Genomic DNA, 23,278 nt, shown 5'->3' with positions numbered 1-23,278 from the left:
TAAGGCGTCGTCTCAACGGATTTTGATGGTGCCCTATTTAACGTGAATGCGGCCGTCTCTAAAGCATATCCCCAAAATGATAGCGGTAAATCAGTAAGAGACATCATAGATCGCACCATATCTAGTAAAGTACGATTACGACGTTCGGACACACCATTACGCTGTGGTGTTCCGGGTGGCGTGAGTTGCGAAACTATTCCACAGTTTTTCAAATGTACACCAAACTCGTAACTCAAATATTCTCCTCCACGATCAGATCGTAGAAACTTTATTTTCTTGTTACGATGATTTTCAACTTCACTCTGAAATTCTTTGAACTTTTCAAATGTTTCAGACTTATGTTTCATTAAGTAAATATACCCATATCTGCTTAAATCATCTGTGAAGGTGAGAAAATAACGATATCCGCCACGAGCCTCAATATTCATCGGGCCACATACATCGGTATGTATGATTTCCAACAAATCTGTTGCTCTCTCCATAGTACCGGAGAACGGTGTTTTAGTCATCTTGCCCATGAGGCACGGTTCGCAAGTACCAAGTGATTCATAATCAAGTGGTTCCAAAAGTCCATCGGTATGGAGTTTCTTCATGCGCTTTATACCGATATGACCTAAACGACAGTGCCACAAATAAGTTGCACTTTCATTATCAACTCTGCATCTTTTGGCTTCAACATTATGAATATGTGTATTACTACTATCGAGATTCAATAAAAATAGACCACTCTTCAAGGGTGCATGACCATAAAAGATATTACTCATATAAATAGAACAACCATTATTCTCTGATTTAAATGAATAACCGTCTCGCATTAAACAAGATCCAGATATAATGTTCATGCTCAACGCTGGCACCAAATAACAATTACTTAGGTCTAATATTAATCCCGAAGGTAGATGTAGAGGTAGCGTGCCGACTGCGATCACATCGACTTTGGAACCGTTTCCCACGCGCATCGTCACCTCGTCCTTTGCCAGTGCCCGCTTATTCTGTAGTCCCTGTTTCGAGTTGCAAATATTAGCAACAGAACCAGTATCAAATACCCAGGTGCTACTGCGAGCTCTAGTAAGGTACACATCAATAACATGTATATCACATATACCTTTGTTCACCTTGCCATCCTTCTTATCCGCCAAATACTTGGGGCAGTTCCGCTTCCAGTGACCAGTCTGCTTGCAGTAGAAGCACTCAGTTTCAGGCTTAGGTCCAGACTTGGGTTTCTTCTCTTGAGCAGCAACTTGCTTGCCGTTCTTCTTGAAGTTCCCCTTTTTCTTCCCTTTGCCCTTTTTCTTGAAACTAGTGGTCTTGTTAACCATCAACACTTGATGCTCCTTCTTGATTTCTACCTCCGCAGCTTTCAGCATTGCGAAGAGCTCGGGAATAGTCTTGTTCATCCCTTGCATATTATAGTTCATTACGAAGCTCTTGTAGCTTGGTGGCAGTGATTGGAGAATTCTGTCGATGACGCAATCATCCGGAAGATTAACTCCCAATTGAATCAAGTGATTATTATACCCAGACATTTTGAGTATATGCTCACTGACAGAACTGTTCTCCTCCATCTTGCAGCTATAGAACTTATTGGAGACTTCATATCTCTCAATCCGGGCATTTGCTTGAAATATTAACTTCAACTCCTGGAACATCTCATATGCTCCATGACGTTCAAAACGTCGTTGAAGTCCCGATTCTAAGCCGTAAAGCATGGCACACTGAACTATCGAGTAGTCATCAGCTTTGCTCTGCCAGACGTTCATAACATCTGGCGTTGCTCCAGCAGCAGGCCTGGCACCCAGCGGTGCTTCCAGGACGTAATTCTTCTGTGCAGCAATGAGGATAATCCTCAAGTTACGGACCCAGTCCGTGTAATTGCTACCATCATCTTTCAACTTTGCTTTCTCAAGGAACGCATTAAAATTCAACGGAACAACAGCACGAGCCATCTATCTACAATCAACATAAACAAGCAAGATACTATCAGGTACTAAGTTCATGATAAATTTAAGTTCAATTAATCATATTACTTAAGAACTCCCACTTAGATAGACATCCCTCTAATCCTCTAAGTGATTACGTGATCCAAATCAACTAAACCATGACCGATCATCACGTGAGATGGAGTAGTTTTCAATGGTGAACATCGTTATGTTGATCATATCTACTATATGATTCACGCTCGACCTTTCGGTCTCCGTGTTCCGAGGCCATATCTGCATATGCTAGGCTCGTCAAGTTTAACCTGAGTATTCTGCGTGTGCAAAAACTGGCTTGCACCCGTTGTAGATGGACGTAGAGCTTATCACACCCGATCATCACGTGGTGTCTGGGCACGACGAACTTTGGCAACGGTGCATACTCAGGGAGAACACTTCTTGATAATTTAATGAGAGATCATCTTATAATGCTACCGTCAATCAAAGCAAGATAAGATGCATAAAAAGATAAACATCACATGCAATCAATATAAGTGATATGATATGGCCATCATCATCTCGTGCTTGTGATCTCCATCTCCGAAGCACCGTCATGATCACCATCGTCACCGGCGCGACACCTTGATCTCCATCGTAGCATCGTTGTCGTCTCGCCAATCTTATGCTTTCACGACTATCACTACCGTTTAGTAATAAAGTTAAGCATTACATCGCGATTGCATTGCATACAATAAAGCGACAACCATATGGCTCCTGCCAGTTGCCGATAACTTGGTTACAAAACATGATCATCTCATACAATAAAATTCAGCATCATGCCTTGACCATATCACATCACAACATGCCCTGCAAAAACAAGTTAGACGTCCTCTACTTTGTTGTTGCATGTTTTACGTGGCTGCTACGGGCTTAAGTAAGAACCAATCTCACCTACGCATCAAAACCACAACGATAGTTTGTCAAATAGACTCCGTTTTAACCTTCGCAAGGACCGGGCGTAGCCATACTTGGTTCAACTAAAGTTGGAGAGACAGTCGCCCGCAAGCCATCTCTGTGCAAAGCACGTCGAGGGAACCGGTCTCGCGTAAGCGTACGCGTAAGGTTGGTCTGGGTCGTCTCGTCCAACAATACCGCCGAACCAAAATATGACATGCTGGTAGGCAGTATGACTTGTATCGTCCACAACTCACTTGTGTTCTACTCGTGCATATAACATCAACATCAATAACCTAGGCTCGGATGCCACTGTTGGGTTTCGTAGTAATTTCAAAAAATTTCCTACGCGCACACAGGATCATGTGATGCATAGCAACGAGAGGAGAGTGTTGTCTACGTACCCAACGCAGACCGACTGCGGAAGCGATGACACGACGTAGAGGAAGTAGTCGTACGTCTTCACGATCCAACCGATCAAGCACCGAAACTACGGCACCTCCGAGTTCGAGCACACGTTCAGCTCGATGACGATCCCCGGACTCCGATCCAGCAAAGTGTCGGGGAAGAGTTTCGTCAGCACGACGGCGTGGTGACGATCTTGATGAACTACAGCAGCAGGGCTTCGCCTAAACTCCACTACAGTATTATCGAGGAATATGGTGGCAGGGGGCACCGCACACGGCTAAGGAATCGATCACGTGGATCAACTTGTGTCAACTTGTGTGTTTAGAGGTGCCCCTGCCTCCGTATATAAAGGAGCCAAGGGGGGAGGAGGCGCCGGCCAGGAGGAGGTGGCGCAGGAGGAGTCCTACTCCTACCGGGAGTAGGACTCCCCCCCCAATCCTATTCCAACTAGGATTCCCAAGGGGGAAAGAGGGAGAGGGGTGGCCGGCCACCTCTCCTAGTCCTAATAGGACTAGGGGAAGGGGGGAGGCGCGCAGCCCCCTTGGGCTGCCCCTTTCTCCTTTCCACTAAGGCCCATGATGGCCCATATGGCTCCCGGGGGGTTCCGGTAACCTCCCGGTAACCCGGTAAAATCCCGATTTCACCCGGAACACTTCCGATGTCCAAACATAGACTTCCAATATATCAATCTTTATGTCTCGACCATTTCGAGACTCCTCGTCATGTCCGTGATCACATCCGGGACTCCGAACAACCTTCGGTACATCAAAATGCATAAACTCATAATATAACTGTCATCGTAACCTTAAGCGTGCGGACCCTACGGGTTCGAGAACAATGTAGACATGACCGAGACACGTCTCTGGTCAATAACCAATAGCGGGACCTGGATGCCCATATTGGCTCCTACATATTCTACGAAGATCTTTATCGGTCAGACCGCATAACAACATACGTTGTTCCCTTTGTCATCGGTATGTTACTTGCCCGAGATTCGATCGTCGGTATCCAATACCTAGTTCAATCTCGTTACCGGCAAGTCTCTTTACTCGTTCCGTAATACATCATCTCACAACTAACATATTAGTTGTAATGCTTGCAAGGCTTATGTGATGTGTATTACCGAGAGGGCCCAGAGATACCTCTCCGACAATCGGAGTGACAAATCCTAATCTCGAAATACGCCAACCCAACATCGACCATTGGAGACACCTGTAGTACTCCTTTATAATCACCCAGTTACGTTGTGACGTTTGGTAGTACCCAAAGTGTTCCTCCGGTAAACGGGAGTTGCATAATCTCATAGTCATAGGAACATGTATAAGTCATGAAGAAAGCAATAGCAACATACTAAACGATCGGGTGCTAAGCTAATGGAATGGGTCATGTCAATCAGATCATTCTACTAATGATGTGACCTCGTTAATCAAATAACAACTCATTGTTCATGGTTAGGAAACATAACCATCTTTGATTAACGAGCTAGTCAAGTAGAGGCATACTAGTGACACTCTGTTTGTCTATGTATTCACACATGTATTATGTTTCCGGTAAATACAATTCTAGCATGAATAATAAACATTTATCATGATTATAAGGAAATAAATAATAACTTTATTATTGCCTCTAGGGCATATTTCCTTCAACCTAATGGGCCAAGGCTGCGCTTGGGGGTGCTCCGAGGAGAGCACAACCCACCAGGGCACGCCAGGAGGCCCAAGCGTGCCCTGGTGGTTTGTGCCCACCTCGGGTGCCCCCCGGACCGCCTCTTTTCTCTATAAATACCTCAATATTCCAGAAACCCTAGGGAGTCGATGAAAATCAATTCCAGCCGTTGCAGAGTCCAGAACCACCAAATCCAATCTAGACACCATCATGGATGGGGTTTACCACCTCCATTGGCGCCTCTCCGATGATGCGTGAGTAGTTCTTTGTAGACCTTCAGGTCCGTAGTTAGTAGCTAGATGGCTTCCTCTCTCTCGTTTGATTCTCAATACAATGGTCTCTTGGAGATCCATATGATGTAACTCTTTTTGTGATATGTTTGTTGGTATCTGATGAACTTTGAGTTTATGATCAGATCTATCTTTTTATAAACATGAAAGTATTTGAGTTTCTTTGATCTCTTTTATGCATGATTTCTTATAGCCTCGTATTTCTTCTCCGATATTTGGATTTTGTTTGGCCAACTTGATCTATTTATCTTGCAATGGGAAGAGGTGTTTTGTAGTGGGTTCGATCTTACAGTGCTTGATCCCAGTGACAGAAGGGGAACCGACACGTATGTATCGTTGCTACTAAGGATAAAACGATGGGGTTTATCTCTACATAGATAGATCTTGTCTACATCATGTCATCGTTCTTATGGCATTACTCCGTTTCTCCATGAACTTAATACACTAGATGCATGCTGGATAGCAGTCAATGTGTGGAGTAATAGTAGTAGATGCAGGCAGGAGTCGGTCTACTAATCTTGGACGTGATGCCTATGTAATGATCATTGCCTGGATATCGTCATGAGTATTTGAAGTTCTATTAATTGCCCAACAGTAATTTGTTTACCCACCGTTTTCTAGTTTGCTCGAGAGAAGCCACTAGTGAAACCTACGGCCATCGGATCTCTTTCTCATATTATTTGCCTTTGTGATCTATTTTCCTTTGCTTTTATTTTCAGATCTATTAAATCCAAAAATACCTTGCTGCAATTTATTTTATTTGGCATTCTATCTATCAATATTTACAACTCTCTCACGTCAATTTGCCCATCTTGAGGCGCCGCTACCTGAAAGGGATTGACAACCCCTTCTACATGTCGGGTTGCGAGTAGTTGTTATTTGTGTGTAGGTGTTGTTTACGTTGTGTTGCTTGGTTCTCCTACTGGTTCGATAACCTTGGTTTCATATCTGAGGGAAATACCTACTGCCGCTGTGCTGCATCATCCCTTCCTCTTTGGGGAAATACCGACGTAGCTTCAAGCGACATCATTCACTCATATTAAACTCTTTTATCTTGTTTAGTTGTATTGTTATGATATCCCACCTTTGTTCACTGACATATGACAGTGCATGTTGAAGTCATATGCTGGCGTGACCAATGTACACTTCTATCCTTGGCAAGGATGTAAAGACTCCATTGGTGCTAGGGCCGCATGTTGGGCGGTGCACCATGCACCTGCGTTGAATCCTAACTGAGAACTAGGCCATGTCCTACTCTTCAATGATTATTTTCGTCGTACAAACCCACTATTCCCTTACAAGCTTTTCTAACGACGCTTTCGGATGGAGAGATCATTGTTCAACCATATTTGAGAGGGACTGGTGAGTTATGATGATCACTTCAAATGCAAGCATGATGCCAATGGTAAGGTTGGCTTCTCCTCTTATTAGAAGTGTACTGCAATCATTCAGATGCTTTGCATATGAAGTTCCCGGTGATCTTGTTGATGAGTACATACACATGAGTGAGTCCACATGCCTGGAGCCAACGTATAAGTTCTACAATGTTGTCGTTCAGGTGTTTGGCCTGCAGTACTTGAGAGAACCATATATTGTGGAGACAACCCAGTTTGCTATCGATCAATGCTTTAAGAGGCTTTCCGGGGATGCTTGAAAGCATAAATTCGATGCACGGAGAGTGGAAGAACTGTCCATCTGCTTGGAAGGTGCAATGGAAGGGACATGTTGATGGTTGCACGGTCATGCTTGAAGCTATGGCATCACAAAATCTTTGGATTTGGCACTCTTTTCTTGGCATGTCAGATTCTCACAATAACATCAATGTGCTTCAGTGCTCTCCAACGTTCTTGAGGCTTTCAGAAGGTAATTCCCCAGAGGTCAACTATGAGATCAATGTCCACCAATACAGCAAGGGATACTACCTAGCTAATGGTATCTATCTTCTGTGATCCACATTTGTGAAGATAATCTCCGAGCCTGAAAGGATCGAGAAGAGGTGTGTAGAGGGGGGGGGTGATTAGACCCTCAACAAGCAAAAGTGGCAGTTTTTAATTTGTTCAAGTTGAGGTGGAATTTTAGCACAAGTTTAAGCATTCACAATACATTTCAAGCAAGCATGGCAATTGTATATGAGCAGTGGAAAGTAAAGCATGCAAGTTGCAATAAAATAAAGGGATAGGATTGGAGTGTGCAAATGCAATTGAAGACACGAATTTTTTTGGCGTGGTTCCGATAGGTGCTGCTATCGTACATCCACGTTGGTGGATACTTCAACCCACAGAGGGTAATGGTTGCACGAGTCCATGGAGGGCTCCACCCACAAAGGGTCCATGAAGAAGCAACCTTGTCTATCCCACCATGGCCATCGCCCACTGATAACCCACAAGTATAGGGGATCACAACAGTTTTCGATAAGTAAGAGTGTCGAACCCAACGAGGAGCTAAAGGCAGAACAAATATTCCCTCAAGTTCTATCGACCACCGATACAACTCTATGCACGCTTGATGTTCGCTTTACCTAGAACAAGTATAAAACTAGAAGTACTTTGTAGGTGTTGTTGGATAGGTTTGCAAGATAATAAAGATTGCGTAAATAAAAAGTAGGGGCTGTTGTAAGTAAAGAAGCAATAAAGTAAATATAGCGAGTGTGGAAAAGTGGTGGTAGGAGTTGCAAAATTGCCCCTAAGCAATTGACTACTTTACTAGACCGATAGCAAGTATTATGTGGGAGAGGCCACTGCTAGCATGACATCCCTGACTTGGAATTCTATGCACTTATCATTGGAACTATTAGTAAGAATCCGCAACTACTAACGTTCATTAAGATAAAACCCAACCATAGCATTAAGATATATTGGTCCCCCTTCAATCCCGTATGCATCAATTTCTATGCTAGGTTGAAGCTTCTGTCACTCTTGCCCTCCAATACATAGTCCTATCAACATACAACTAACCCTATGGTGTGATCCACGCGCGCGCTCATATGATGGGCACCAAAGGACATCAACATAACAACAAGCAAATTAAATCAATCATAGCAATTCATCAACCACTGATAGGACAATGAAAAACTACTCAGACATCATAGGATGGCAACACATCATTGGATAATAATATGAAGCATAAAGCACCATGTTCAAGTAGAGGGTACAGTGGGTTGCGGGAGAGTGGACCGTTTTAGATAGAGGGGGGAAGGTGATTGAGATGTTGGTGAAGATGGCGGAGGTGTTGGTGTAGATCGCGGTGATGATGATGATGGCCATAGCAGCGCTCCGGTGCCACCGGAAGAGAAGGGGATAGGGGGCCCCTTCGTATTCTTCTTCCTTGACCTCCTCCCTAGATGGGAGAAGGGTTTCCCCTCTGGTCCTTGGCCTCCATGGCATGGGAGGGGTGAGAGCCCCTCCGAGATTGGATCTGTCTCTCTGTCTCTATCTATTTCTGCGTTCTCAGATTCTGCCCTTTCACTGTTTCTTATATTCCCGGAGATCCGTAACTCCGATTGGGCTGAAATTTTAACACGATCTCTATCCGGATATTAGCTTTCTTGTGGCGAAAGAAGGGCACCAACCGCCTTACGGGGTGGCCATGAGGGTCAGGGGCGCACCCCCTGCCTCGTGGCCCCCTCCGGCACCGTATCGCATGGATTTTTCTTCCAAAAAATCATATATATTCCAAAACAAATCTCCGGCAGTTTTTATCCCGTTTGGACTCCGTTTGATATGGATATTCTGTGAAACAAAAAACATGCAACAAACAGGAACTGGCACTGGGCACTGGATCAATATGTTAGTCCCAAAAATAGTATAAAAAGTTGCCAAAAGTATATGAAAGTTGTAGAATATTGGCATGGAACAATCAAAAATTATAGATACGACGGAGACGTATCAGCATCCCCAAGATTAATTCCTGCTCGTCCTCGAGTAGGTTAATGATAAAAAAGATAATTTTTGATGTGGAATGCTACCTAGCATAATCTTGATCACATATCTAATCATGGCATGAATATTAAGATACAAGTTATTCAAAGCAATAGTCTATCATTTGACATAAAAACAATAATACTTCAAGCCTACTAATAAAGCAATCATGTCTTTTCAAAATAACAAGGCCAAAGAAAGTTATCCCTACAAAATCATATAGTCTGGCTATGCTCCATCTTCACCACACAAAAAATTCACATCATGCACAACCCCGATGACAAGCCAAGCAATTGTTTCATACTTTTGATGTTCTCAAACCTTTTCAAATTTCACACAATACATGAGCGTGAGCCATGGACATAGCACTATAGGTGGAATAGAATGGTGGTTGTGGAGAAGACAAAAAGGAGAAGATAGTCTCACATCAACTAGGCGTATCAACGGGCTATGGAGATGCCCATCAATAGATATCAATGTGAGCGAGTAGGGATTTCCATGAAACGGATGCACTAAGAGCTATAAGTGTATGAAAGCTCAGACTGAAAACTAAGTGGGTGTGCATCCAACTTACTTGCTCATGAAGACCTCGGGCGTTTGAGGAAGCCCATCATCGGAATATACAAGCCAAGTTTTAAAATGAAAATTCCCACTAGTATATGAAAGTGATAACTCAAGAGACTCTCTATATGGTGCTACTTTGAAGCACAAGTGTGGTAAAAGGATAGTAACATTGCCCCTTCTCTCTTTTTCTCTCATTTTTTTTGTTTTTTTGTTTTTTTGGTGGGCTTCTTTGGCCTCTTTTTTTATTTGGGCTTCTTTGGCCTATTTTATTTATTTTTAAAGTCCGAAGTCTCATCCCGACTTGTGGGGGAATCATAGTCTCCATCATCCTTTCCTCACTGGGGCAATGCTCTAATAATGATGATCATCACACTTTTATTTACTTACAACTCAATATTACAACTCGGTATCTAGAACAAAGATATGACTCTATATGAATGCCTCAGGCGGTGTACTGGGATGTGCAATGATCTAGCGTAGCAATGACATCAAAAAATGGACAAGCCATGAAAACATCATGCTAGCTATCTTACGATCATGCAAAGCAATATGACAATGAATGCTCAAGTCATGTATATGATGATGATGGAAGTTGCATGGCAATATATCTCGGAATGGCTATGGAAATGCCATGATAGGTGGGTATGGTGGCTGTTTTGAGGAAGGTATATGGTGGGTTTAAGGTACCAGCAAAAGTTGCGCGATACTAGAGAGGCTAGCAATGATGGAAGGGTGAGAGTGCGTATAATCCATGGACTCAACATTAGTCATAAAGAACTCACATACTTATTGCAAAAATCTATTAGTCATCAAAACAAAGTACTACGCGCATGCTCCTAGGGGGATAGATTGGTAGGAAAAGACCATCGCTCGTCCCCGACCGCCACTCATAAGGAAGACAATCAATAAATAAATCATGCTCCGACTTCGTTACATAACGGTTCACCATACGTGCATGCTACGAGAATCACAAACCTCAACACACGTATTTCTAATAATCCACAACTACCCACTAGCATGACTCTAATATCACCATCTTTATATCACAAAACTATTGCAAGGAATCAAACATATCATACTCAGTGATCTACAAGTTTTATGTAGGATTTTATGACTAACCATGTGAATGACCAATTCCTATCATCTTTCTAAATAGATATAAGTGAATCAAGAGAGTTTAATTCTTTCTACAAAAGATATGCCCACGCTCTAACAAATATAAGTGAAGCAAAAGAGCATTCTACAAATGGCGGTTTTCTATGTAAAGAGAAACAGGCAATCCAAGCTTCAAATGATATAAGTGAAGCACATGAAGCATTCTATAAAGTCATACTCAAAAGATATAAGTGAAGTGCAAAGAGCATTCTATAAATCAACCAAGGACTATATCATACCAGCATGGTGCATAAAGGAAAAATGAAAACTAAATGCAAAAGACGCTCCAAGATTTGCACATATCGCATGAACGAAACAAATCCGAAAAAATACCGATATTTATTGAAGAAAGAGGGGATGTCTTCCGGGGCATCCTCAAGCTTAGACGCTTGAGTCTACTTGAATATTTACTTGGGGTGCCTCGAGCATACCCAAGCTTAAGCTCTTGACTCTCTTCCTTCTTCTCACATCGAGACCTTCTCGATCATCGAACACTTCATCCACACAAAACTTCAACAGAAAACTTGGTAAGATCTGTTAGTGTAATAAAGCAAATCACTACTCTAAGTACTGTTGCAAACCAATTCATATTTTGTTTTTGCATTGTGTCTACTGTAATATAACTTTTTCATGGCTTAATCCACTGATATAAATTGATAGTTTCATCTAAACAAGCAAACTATGCATCAAAAACAGAATCTGTCTAAAACAGAACAGTCTGTAATAATCTGAACATTCACCATACTTATGATACTTGAAAAATTCTACCAAAATTAGGAAAAATAAAAATTTTGTATAGAAATACAGTGCAAAAAGTTTCAGAACCATTTGACGTTCCAGTAAAAAAATGTAAAATCACGCACTACAGCCAAAGTTTCTGTCCTGCACCGTACAAACCAACAAGTAAAGTAAACATCCTAAAGGCAAATCTTGGCACATTATTTTTATAATACAACAGAATTGTACAAGGGGATAATTATTTTTGTTGAAGAGTTTCTGTAATCAAGATTCACAAAGTTGCCATGAGCATGAACAAAGTTCAAGGAGCTCTCCCACTTCAACAATGCTTGTCTTTCTCACTTTCACTTTCCTTTTTGAAAAAGTTTTGGGTTCCCCTATTTATTTTTGTTGTTTTTAAACTATATAAAAGCACTCAACAGAAATAAATGACTGTCTAAAACTTCTGGGTTGTCTCCCTGGCAGCGCTTTCTTTAAAGCCATTAAGCTAGGCATATAATGCTCAAGTAATGAATCCACCCGGATCCCAAGGTATATCAAAGCCAATTTTAATTAACAATGATTTGTCATTTAGTAGTGAGCACAAAGTAACATATATCATGTAACAACAAAGTCTAACTCTCTTCCTATGCATCGGCATGTCATAAAAGAACAATTCATGCACACATAGTAAAGGCCAATGCATAGTATAAATAGTTTCTTGCAATTTTATCGTATTGGAAACATAGAGAGGTGGAGATATAGTTCCTCTATCATAATAATTGCAAGTAGGAGCAGAAAGCACATGCATATTATATTCACCAAAATCATCATGTGTAATAGTAAGACGCAACCCATCAATATAATCCTTAATGTGCAAACTTCTCCTATATAGTGTAGTCGGGAGAATTCAAAAAGATAATAGGACTATCATGTGTGGATGCAATAGCAACAATTTCATGTTTAACATAAGGAACCATAGCAAGTTCATCTCCATAAGCATAATTCATATTGGCATCTTGGCCATAAGCATAGCAAGCATCATCAAAAAGGGATATTTCAAGAGAATCAAAGGGATCATAACAATCATCATAGCAATCATCCTTCGGTAAGCACGAAGAGAAATTAAACAATGTATGAGTTGAAGAGTTACTCTCATTAGAAGGTGGGAACGGGTAGCTAATCCGCTCTTCCTCCTTTTGTTCTTCGCTCTCCTCCTCATCTTTTTCATCCAATGAGCTCACAGTTTCATCAACTTCTTCCTCCATAGATTCCTGCAAAATATTAGTCTCTTCTTGGACAGCGGAGACTTTCTCAATAAGCGCATTAATATAGGAATTGTATTCATAATTATCATAGAAATATTTTAGGATAGCTAAATTTTCAGGCCTATAAACATCATCATCAAAAGCTTCATACTTTTCAAACAAAGATTCAATTTCATAAGCACCCTTAAAAGCAACAAATTCTTCTATTTGTTCCACATCATAGTAGTCATATATACCTCTAGCATAAGAAGGCAAACTTTCATTATCATTAAATTCACATGAAAAGGGAAGGTGTGGAGCCTTCATCCTAGAGCAACAAGTATAATCATATCTCAAGCATAGTTGCCTAGCATACCAATACAACATATAAATTTGATCCCATAATAGTTTCCCTTTTTGAGTCAAGCGATAATCCCTAAAGTATTCACATTGATCCAATGTTACTCCCATTACCAGATTTGTAACGCCCTCGATGCGGCTATATCTCCCACGTGTCGAAGCACGACTTAGAGGCATAACCGCATTGAAAGCAATGTCGCAAGTGAGGTAATCTTCACACAACCCATGTAATACATAAGGGAAAGAGATACATAGTTGGCTTACAATCGCCACTTCACACAATTACATGAATAAAGCATTACATCATCCAGATACAATCAAGGTCCGACTACGGAACCAAAATAAAAGAAGAACCCCAAATGCGACAAAGGTCCCCGATCGACCCCAACTGGGCTCCACTACTGATCAACTAGAACGAAACAACACAAAGGGCAAGATCTTCATCGAGCTCCTCCTTGAGCTTGGTTGCGTCATCTGCACGGTAACATAGGCACCTGCAAACTGGTTTTGGAAGTATCTGTGAGCCACAGGGACTCAGCAATCTCGCACCCGTGAGATCAAGACTATTTAAGCTTATAGGAAGGATGGAGTAATGAGGTGGAGCTGCAGCAAGCGACTAGCATATATGGTGGCTACAATCGCAAAAGAGAGCGAGAAGAGAGGGCAAAGCACGGTCGATAAAAGTATGATCAAGAAGTGATCCTATAGCAACCTACGTCAAGCATAACTCCAACACCGTGTTCACTCTCCGGACTCCGCCGGAAATAGACCATCACGGTTACACACGCGGTTGATGTATTTTAATTAAGGTCAACTTCGGGTTTTCTACAACCGGACATTAACAAATTCCCATCTGCCACATAACCGCAGGCACGGCTTTCGAAAGATAATACCCTGCAGGGGTGTCCCAACTTAGCCCATGACAAGCTCTCACGGTCAACAAAGGAATAGACCTCCACCCGAGACGTTTCGATCAGACTTGGTATCCCGGTACAACAAGACATTTCGACAGGGTAAAACTAAACCAGCAACACCACCCGAATGTGCCGACAAATCCCGATAGGAGCTGCACATATCTCTTTCTCAGGGCACACTCAGATGAGCAATCCGTACAACTAAAACCAAACCTCGAGTTTCCCCGAGGGGGCGCTGCATAGGGCTCTAGTTCGGACCAACACTCAGAGGAGCACTGGCCCGGGGGGGTTAGAATAAAGATGACCCTTGAGTCTGCAGAACCCAAGGGAAGGTGGTAGGTTGTTAGTGCAAATGGTAAAACCAATGTTGGGCATTGCTGGAGGAGCTTTACTTAAGGCGAACTGTCAAGGGGTTCCCATTATAGCCCAACCGTGTAAGGAACGCAAAATCCGGGAACATAACACCGATATGACGAAAACTAGGGCGGCAAGAGTGGAACAAAACACCAGGCATAAGGCCGAGCCTTCCACCCTTTACCAAGTATATAGATGCATTAATTAAGTAAGATATATTGTGATATCCCAACAAGTAAACATGTTCCAACAAGGAACAACATCTCCATGTTCCAACAAGGAACAAACTTCAATCTTCACCTGCAACTAACAACGCTATAAGAGGGGCTGAGCAAAGCGGTAACATAGCCAATCAACGGTTTGCTAGGACATGGTGGGTTAGAGGTTGACATGGCAATTTGGGAGGCTGACAAGCAAATGGTAGGCATCGTAGCATTGGCATGGCAAAAGAGCGAGCAAACTAGCATAGCAAAGATAGTAGTGATTTCGAGGGTATGATCATCTTGCCTGAGATCCCGCAAGGAAGAAGAACGAATCCAAGAAGAAGACAAACGGTCGTAGACGAACAAATCCTCACAACTCCGGAACGAAACCGAAGCTAACGAGAGAAGCAACCCGGAAAGAAACAAACAACATAGTAAACACACAAGCATAAACAAGTCATGATGCACAAACGAGTATGATGCATGTCCGGTTTAATGAGGCATGGCATGGCAAAGTGCAACAAACAATACTACAAGTTAAATGGAGCTCAATATGCAACGAGGTGCATGTTGACGGAACACCACATCAATTATTTAGTTATCTCTCGTTTAAGCTACCCAACAATATTAACTGTTGTTAAACATGGCAAGAGGTGAAGCATAATATAAACTATACCATCTAAACAATTTAAATGGGGCCGGATATAAAAACAACAAATCCGGTAAATCCCCATATGCATTTAGCAATTTAATGCAACAACAAGTTTAAACATTTTAAATATTGTTATCATGATGCGGATGACATATGCAAGTTTTAAGCAAATTTATGAAAACGATAACATGAGCATGATACGAGGCATTTGGTCACCATGGCGGAACGAAAAAGGTGCCACGACGGTGAAACGGAAAATGATGCCACGGCAACATATCAGTTCCGGTAGCTCACGGAGATACCGGTGCAAAGGAAGTGGGCGTGAGCGTGTCATGCAAGATGGTGGGGTGATCCCGGCTTCCGGGTTCCCACGGGACGGTGGCACGGCAAAAGAGGGGCATCGCAAGGACGATTCGATCACGGAGCAAACGATGCATCTCATTCAACACATGCATTAGATCACGGGCGTCGTCTCGGTGTTATACCTTCGAAGCGTGCGTTTTCGGGGCGGAACGAGTTCGGAGCGGTGTAGAGGAAGTAGGCGTTCACGGGACGTCGTGGAAGTAGTTGTACACGGCGTCGGTAGAGGAAGTAGTCGTACACGGCGGCGACGATAGTGGAAGTAGACGTTCACGGGATCTCGGCGGGTCGTCGTGTAGCCGTACATGTTCGAAGCGGAACTTGGCGTATCAATGTAGTAGGCGTTCCGGTCCTGTAGTCGTTCGAGCGTCCGTGTGGTCTTGCCGGAGGGGTACTTGGCGCTTACAGTCCAACTCCGAGGTCATAGCCGTGTAGTCAAACTTGACGAAAACAGGTCTCGCTGGGGACTTGGCGCATCCATCAGGAACTTGGTGGTACTTGGCAAATTTCACGCTCGGTAACCGTTGGGCTTGGCGTCAACAGCAACAGGGGCGCGATGCTGGGACTTGGCGCGATGCAGGAGGCTGGCGCAGCGACGGGGAGGTAGCGATGTGGTAAGGAGCTCCAGCTCCTGTCTATGACGGGCAGAAGAGCTCCGGCAGGGACCAAGGCGGCGGCAGGGGAGGACCCTGGTGGTCGACGGAGAGGCGCAAGGCCATGGCGGCGGAAGGAGCGGCTCGGCCGATGTTGTCCGGTCGAGGACGAAGCCGGAGAAGTAGGGGCGGAGCTGGGAAGAAGCGGCTGCAGCAGGAGCTTGGGGTCGGGTTGGCCATGGCGTGGAGGATGAACCAGGTGGCCTCAGCGAGGAGGCGCGGTGGCAGGCCGACGGGAGCAGAAGCTCGGACGGCGAGGCGTGGCCATGGAAGGAGCGGGCGGTCTCGCGAGACGGAGGCGCGGGGTGACATGGACGAAGCGGCCGCGGGGCTCGGTGCAGATGGATCGGGAGGAGCGGGGCGAGCGAGAGGAGGGAGGAGATGCGGGAGGATCGGGCAGGGGGGGTGCAGCGCGAGGAGGGAGAGATGCGGGAGTGCGTGCGACGGCGCTGGAGGAGGAACGAGGGGAGGAGAAAGGGATCGAGCAGAGCTACGCTGGGAGCGGTAGGGCTAGGGTTAGAGAGGGGGTTAGGTGGGCTGGGCCTTAGAGGCCGGCCGGCTGGGCTATGGAGAAGCTGGGCTGCGGATGGGCCTAGATGGCCTACTGGGCTTACCTCTCTCTCTCTCTCTTAATGAATAAAAAATAGTACAGAGAAAAGAAAGAAAGGAAAGAGAGGTTAGGGGGAAGATTTGCGCATGGGGATAATTTTCTCGGACTCACAAAAATGAGCTCGATCCAGGAAAAATAGAAAAGAGGCACGAATGCACGATTTAAATTCAAACTCATTTGAATTTAATTCAAATGGGTTTGAACGGAAGTGAGGGTTTGGGAAGGTCCAAAAATGTTCGGATTTTTGGTGGAGCTCCGGAAAATGATGAAATAATTAATGGCAAGGTCGGAGACCAAACTTGAAGCATAAAAGAAACGAAATTATTTTGCAAGTGTGTTTTGGTGATTCCAAAATAGTGGAATATTTAATATAGCTCCCTAATATTGGAGGATATGTTATAAAGAGAAGTCACCATGTGAGTTCCCTCGGTTTAAATGGATCGAAAAATCCATACAATTTATTTAGTTGAGGTTTTAAAAATTAATGATATGATGGCATGATGACATGATGCAATGCACATGATGCAAGGATGAATGCAACAAATAAAACAAATCACACGACGAAACTCAGAATAGCTGGAAGTCTTCTGGAGCGTCGGTCTCGGGGCGTTACAACACTCCACCACTACGAGAGGATCTCGTCCCGAGATCTAGAATGGCACCGGAGAGAAATGGAAGAGGAAGAGAAGAGGTAAAACTAAGTTGCTTCTTTGACCAATGAGTGAAACCAAAGAACCTTGAGAGGTTGAACAAATTGAAAGAAAGAATACAAAGGAGATGAACGAGATTGCAAACAATCCGTTAGAAAGAGGAACAAGGAACATTACGAGAACTTGAAGGTTGCAAAGACATGAATCAAGAGTTTAATGGACAAGATAGAATTCGAAACCACTCCGGTTAAAACAAGATGAGAGGGGAAGAATTCGGGCAGTACTCCGGTTGAACATGGAAGGAATAGAACATGAACTTGAGAAGATGGGATGTTACTTGATGAAATCAACAACACACTGCCTCCGGAACTATTGAAAGAATGACACAATGGGTAAGAAGGATTTCAGACAGCTCTCCAGTTGAGGAAGGAGGGAAAACTTGATAAGATTAGAGAACTCGAATGAAAACACGACACTCCGGTTAAATGGATAAGCAAGAAAAGAACACGATCCTCACGAATCGAGATGGTGAGTGAAAAGAGCAACGTCACAATGCCTCCGAAAGAAATAATAGAAGATATATCATTGGAATAACAGAATGGAGAAGAAAATGCCAACTTCTGCCACAAATGAGTTTGGAAAGCATCCTTGCAAAGAAGAATTGAACGGAGTTGTTGGAAAATCAACAACGAAAAGCACAAGCTTGTAGTGGGCTTATGGAAAACATCTCAAAATTATGAGGTGACCAACCGGCCACTAACGGAAACAATTGCTTGCTTGAGATCAACGAAGAGATGAAAACTTCTTCCACCAAGATGATAAAGAGATAACTTGGATCATTGGCAAGCACCACAAATAGCAACATTCCCAATGGAAGGCTTTTAGGTGAAATATGACACAAGATAACTCCAACAACGAGGTTGATGGATTTAAAAATAACTCATTCTTAACAACATGTGAATCATGGAACATGAACTCAAATTATCAAGAATGACATAATACCACCTCCAAAATATGGTAGAAAGAATCGCACTCCGGATTACCATATGAAGAAAGCTTGAGCTCCTTAGGAAAGAATATCGATGAAAACTTTGAGAAGGGAATTAAATCCTTGATGAACCATCATGTAGAACCTCCATGAAGAACTCCGGTAAACAAAAGGAATGAAAAGAAAGAGAAATTGAAAACACAAGGTGAATCCTTGCAATGATTTAGATGGATCTCCGTGATAATTAGAGCTTGGAACTCCGGGAAAAAGAGAAGATGAAACAAATGAAACCGAGAATTTAAGGGCCTCCGGAATAAAGAATTAATCACTTGGATGAACAAGAATAAGAATTATGTTATGCTTATCCTTCACCAATTAAATTGATGACAATCAACGGATTTGGCATACTACTTATTCTCGTAGAAAGGATTAAAAGAGATATATCAAAACTTGAGAAGGTCTTCAACGAACCACCGGTAGGATTGGAACAACAAATGAATTGATATGATGAACAAGGAAGAGAGATCTTGAAAGAACCACCGTACGAATTGAAAATGATCGAAGTAGTGGTGCATCACCGGTAAGAATTAGCAAATGAACGAAGGTGCTTGAGACAAACTAGATACATGAGAACAAAGAGATCAAGAACTGATTAGAGGATATTCGATAGATGCACCGGCAAGATAGGAGAATGATAACTGACGGCTGAGAATGAATAAACCTGAATTGATGGACTCCGGATGACAAACTGAGAAGACTCTTGAATATCTCCTGATGGGTGAAAAAGATTCTCACAATCGAAAACAATTATGAGAGGATGGCAACAAGCTAGCACCATGAATCTTGAAGAGAATAGAGCAAGATTAAAGAGAAACTCTTCTTCGGTCTTCAAATGATGAGAATGACAACGAGAAACACCACCAAGAATTATTGAGGCACACCGGAAGAATCAAAAGCGAAGAGGTTGAGCCAACTATGAAAAGAATTTGAAAGATCTTGGAGAAAAGCATTTGACTAATGATAACTCATTCTTACGTCAAACTTGGAGAAGAATTTAGGATAGCTCTGGGAAAATAGAAGAGTCAGGCAAGATCCTGGGAAAAGACCTGTGGGTTAGGGCCCACTCAAAAGAACACCGTTGAAAAGATTTAAAAGAGATGTTGCACCGGTTGAATTAAATGACTTGAATGAGATACCAATCTCGAAATAGCTTGAACGGATTGAGAATGGAAACACGAATCTTCTGAGATATCTTGAGCACTCCGAATAAGAATAGAGAGAGATGAACAATTATGAGAGGCACCGGCATGGGATAGCATTTGAACGAGGATAAGGATATGATCAACACCGAAAGCTTGAGGTAATTCCACCGGAGAAGAAAACGAGAATGAAGAGTGATGAACTAGTAGAACATCTTCTTGAGAACCACCGGGTAAGAACATTGACGGAAAAGAATGGAGAAACTTCACAAAAATAAAAGGATACTTGGTAAAGAAATCTTAGTCCTTGAGGAAAAAGGGTGGGTGGGCGGGAAAAAACAAAGGCAACTTGGAGACGGATGAAACAAACACCGTTGAGAAGAAATGATAATTGGTCTTGCTGATGTTGAAGTGATCGGATCCACTTGAAGAGAAACACGCCGGTTGAAAAGGATTGACATGACAATCTCGATTGTCGAGAAGGATTAGTATTCACATAGGAATATGAGAACACCATTTGGAAAAGGTGTGGAATCAACATTTGACTTCGAAGCAACTCGAATACCACAACTCAAAACAAAACAAAGGATTGGCTTGCGGAATAAGCCGGAACAAATATATGATAGAGATTTCGTCCGAAGTTTTCGTGGTGGGGCCTACACGGGCTCGATCGTATAGCACCATCATGTACAAGGCAGTGCACATGACATACGAAGCGTCCCCGAGTCGGCATAGCCAAGGACTCTTTAAGACACAATGAGACCACTGTAAAAACGACCGTGAATAGGCGGACCACTAGACGTCGAACCCCAATTTCATATCATACATCTGTCAGAAAGATATCCTAAGAGCTACTTGAATTCCCACCTATTAAACTCCCGAAATTTTCCGGTTATGCAATCAGGTGTTGGGGATACAGGGGAAGCATAATATCTCACCCAAAACTAACAAATCCTACATCCAGCTGTATCCATCCTTCAACACATAACCAAGAAACCTTCGGAAATCGTCTACCTCAACCTTCGAAAAGCATCCGTTATACAAGTCATGGCAATACTCTCGTACTCACCTCAGTACTGGGTTATCGGGGTTATCTCACCAACAACTGCATAAAAGAGATTTTCGATGTCGGCGTACTAAACTCAGGTATTCCAGAACTGCAACGATAAAATTATGACGACAACACCTCAGAGCTCAACTCCCCGGGACACTTCCACTAAACCCCTGACAGGAGGCACCAAGACAATGTTCTCATCATAAAACCATCGGAACGATTCCAAGATACCCGCGTGATCCTAAAATTTTTTTAGTGAAATTTGAGAAGAGAAGAGTCAAAACTCTACGTCAGGATGCCTTACCAGAGCGACGAAGAGACTGGGGAGTAAAAAGAATTCCTAACTCTCCGATATATAATTCCTAAATGACTCAAAACATTTTTCTAGACACAACTCGGCCGCTAAAAACGATCAAGCAGTGGGGCTCCTAAGGTCGGGGAAGGCTCTGATTACCAACTTGTAACGCCCTCGATGCGGCTATATCTCCCACGTGTCGAAGCACGACTTAGAGGCATAACCGCATTGAAAGCAATGTCGCAAGTGAGGTAATCTTCACACAACCCATGTAATACATAAGGGAAAGAGATACATAGTTGGCTTACAATCGCCACTTCACACAATTACATGAATAAAGCATTACATCATCCAGATACAATCAAGGTCCGACTACGGAACCAAAATAAAAGAAGAACCCCAAATGCGACAAAGGTCCCCGATCGACCCCAACTGGGCTCCACTACTGATCAACTAGAACGAAACAACACAAAGGGCAAGATCTTCATCGAGCTCCTCCTTGAGCTTGGTTGCGTCATCTGCACGGTAACATAGGCACCTGCAAACTGGTTTTGGAAGTATCTGTGAGCCACGGGGACTCAGCAATCTCGCACCCGCGAGATCAAGACTATTTAAGCTTATAGGAAGGATGGAGTAATGAGGTGGAGCTGCAGCAAGCGACTAGCATATATGGTGGCTACAATCGCAAAAGAGAGCGAGAAGAGAGGGCAAAGCACGGTCGATAAAAGTATGATCAAGAAGTGATCCTATAGCAACCTACGTCAAGCATAACTCCAACACCGTGTTCACTTCCCGGACTCCGCCGGAAAGAGACCATCACGGTTACACACGCGGTTGATGTATTTTAATTAAGGTCAACTTCGGGTTTTCTACAACCGGACATTAACAAATTCCCATCTGCCCATAACCGCGGGCACGGCTTTCGAAAGATAATACCCTGCAGGGGTGTCCCAACTTAGCCCATGACAAGCTCTCACGGTCAACGAAGGAATAGACCTCCACCCGAGACGTTCCGATCAGACTCGGTATCCCGGTACAACAAGACATTTCGACAGGGTAAAACTAAACCAGCAACACCGCCCGAATGTGCCGACAAATCCCGATAGGAGCTGCACATATCTCTTTCTCAGGGCACACTCAGATGAGCAATCCGTACAACTAAAACCAAACCTCGAGTTTCCCCGAGGGGGCGCTGCACAGGGCTCTAGTTCGGACCAACACTCAGAGGAGCACTGGCCCGGGGGGGGGGGGTTAGAATAAAGATGACCCTTGAGTCTGCAGAACCCAAGGGAAGGTGGTAGGTTGTTAGTGCAAATGGTAAAACCAATGTTGGGCATTGCTGGAGGAGCTTTACTTAAGGCGAACTGTCAAGGGGTTCCCATTATAGCCCAACCGTGTAAGGAACGCAAAATCCGGGAACATAACACCGATATGACGGAAACTAGGGCGGCAAGAGTGGAACAAAACACCAGGCATAAGGCCGAGCCTTCCACCCTTTACCAAGTATATAGATGCATTAATTAAGTAAGATATATTGTGATATCCCAACAAGTAAACATGTTCCAACAAGGAACAACATCTCCATGTTCCAACAAGGAACAAACTTCAATCTTCACCTGCAACTAACAACGCTATAAGAGGGGCTGAGCAAAGCGGTAACATAGCCAATCAACGGTTTGCTAGGACATGGTGGGTTAGAGGTTGACATGGCAATTTGGGAGGCTGACAAGCAAATGGTAGGCATCGTAGCATTGGCATGGCAAAAGAGCGAGCAAACTAGCATAGCAAAGATAGTAGTGATTTCGAGGGTATGATCATCTTGCCTGAGATCCCGCAAGGAAGAAGAACGAATCCAAGAAGAAGACAAACGGTCGTAGACGAACAAATCCTCACAACTCCGGAACGAAACCGAAGCTAACGAGAGAAGCAACCCGGAAAGAAACAAACAACATAGTAAACACACAAGCATAAACAAGTCATGATGCACAAACGAGTATGATGCATGTCCGGTTTAATGAGGCATGGCATGGCAAAGTGCAACAAACAATACTACAAGTTAAGTGGAGCTCAATATGCAACGAGGTGCATGTTGACGGAACACCACATCAATTATTTAGTTATCTCTCGTTTAAGCTACCCAACAATATTAACTG

Source organism: Triticum aestivum, chromosome 2A, assembly GCF_018294505.1.
Source record: "Triticum aestivum cultivar Chinese Spring chromosome 2A, IWGSC CS RefSeq v2.1, whole genome shotgun sequence".
Classification (NCBI taxonomy): Eukaryota; Viridiplantae; Streptophyta; class Magnoliopsida; order Poales; family Poaceae; genus Triticum; species Triticum aestivum.
Note: the sequence above shows the minus strand (reverse complement) of the source record.